The 1,827-nt window shown below is 24.1% G+C and overlaps 1 long non-coding RNA gene across 1 annotated transcript; it reads left to right on the top strand.

Annotated features, from left to right (window-relative positions):
- Nucleotides 1-941: 941 nt before the first annotated feature.
- Nucleotides 942-1,596, top strand: LOC120358655. Its single transcript, XR_005575567.1, has 2 exons — nt 942-1,039; nt 1,262-1,596. It is a non-coding gene; the product is annotated as an uncharacterized LOC120358655 (long non-coding RNA).
- Nucleotides 1,597-1,827: the final 231 nt, after the last annotated feature.

Here is a 1,827-nt window from a genome sequence, read left to right as displayed (position 1 = left end):
TATAATATAATGTTTTATACATTTATATGAATGTATATATACGTATGCATACACATGTACACACATACACATACACACTATATATATATACACACACACACTATATATATATATATATATATATAAATATTTTACAACATTAATAAATATTTTACAACATTTTATTTAGATATTTAAACATCTAGCAGCGGCAATTTTTTGTAGTTAAAAAATTTTATATTTTAATAAAACTTTCTCATTTCTGTTTTTTCCTTAATTCTTTAAGATTAAATGTTATATATTCCTTTGAAACTTTTTAAAATTAAGTACATCTACTTAGGTTAAAACAGAAAAATTTTTCAATAGAAATACACAGATAGTATCACTCGAATTTTATTTAGAAAGGAATTAAAGATACCACTTGGATTTTATTTAAAAAATAAAGATACTATCACTTGCATTTTATTTGTTAAAAGTAGTACAGCAATTATTTCAAAGAGCAACATATTCTCTTTATAAATGGCGCAATTTAAAGATTTCATACATTTTTTGGGAAGAATACATTTAGGTTGGATTAAATAAATAAAAAATATTTATTTTTAAGTAAATACTACTTGGGTTAGAAATAGGAAGATTTTTCAATGAAAATGCAGAAATACAATCACTTAGGTTTTGTATAGAAATTAAAGAGAGTACCACATGGGTTAGCATAGAAAAATTTCTTTGTGTAATAATGCATTATATATCCATATATAATGACCAAAGTTTTTACGAATGAGTTGGCATCCAATTTTAGTATGCAGGGTAAACAGAAAAAAAAGCTTTACTGGATTTTACAGTAACTTCGTGCATAATTGGCAAGTATCTGTTTTTAATCTATTTAAAATCTTCATTTATGATTCTCTATAGTAAAATATTAAGGAAACATTTTTATATGTAACATCACAATATTGTATTTTTCAGAAGCGATAATGGCTTGCGAAAATAGTAAAGAAGATTATATTCAGAAACAAATGGGCAAGTGGCTAGCGAATGCGCCTGTTCGCTTATCCAGAAATAGGTAATGTCATTACATAATCTTTTTAACCCTTTATGCCCAAACTCTTTTTATAGCATTTAAAGTACTATAAAAAAAAACTAAACAATAATAATTAATATACATTTCAACAACTGTGAAAAGTAAATGTCACCGCATGTTATAAGTAAATTATAACAAAAGTGGCCACATGACTATAATCCTACTTATGCATGTGTTTTGTACATTTGATTTTTTTCTTTTCAGAACAAAGAAGGAAAATTCGGAGGCGGCCAAAACTAATTAACATAAAATAATTTAACAAAAAATATTAATTTAATATAAAAGTTTTATAGTATTGAGTTTAAAATTTATAAATTTTATAGTGCTGTTTTTTGAAAAGTAAATTTTATTTAGACTTATAACCTTATTCGGACACGTAATTGTATTTTTAATTTGTATCGTACACATTTACGTTACACAATGTGAGAATTAAGCTATATTGATTAAGGAAATAAAATAAATAAGTACACATTTACGTTGCACAATGTGATAATTAAGTTATATTGACTAAGGAAATAAAATAAATAAGTAAAGTAAAATTGTTTATATTTATTAAGTAATTATACATATTTTTTTACATACATTGCAGCAACATTATTGTGATATTGTACAAATATTATGGGGACATTGGAGTAATATTACTGGATATTGTATAAATATTATGGAGGCATTGCCGCAATATTACCGTGATATTATGAGAATATTACAGACATATTGCAGCAAAATTATAGCAATATTATTGCAATATTTCTTGACAATATTACAATATT

This window comes from Solenopsis invicta, chromosome 9, assembly GCF_016802725.1.
Source record: "Solenopsis invicta isolate M01_SB chromosome 9, UNIL_Sinv_3.0, whole genome shotgun sequence".
NCBI lineage: Eukaryota > Metazoa > Arthropoda > Insecta > Hymenoptera > Formicidae > Solenopsis > Solenopsis invicta.
The sequence above is the reverse complement of the archived record's forward strand: the minus strand, read 5'-3'. Positions and strand labels throughout refer to the sequence as shown.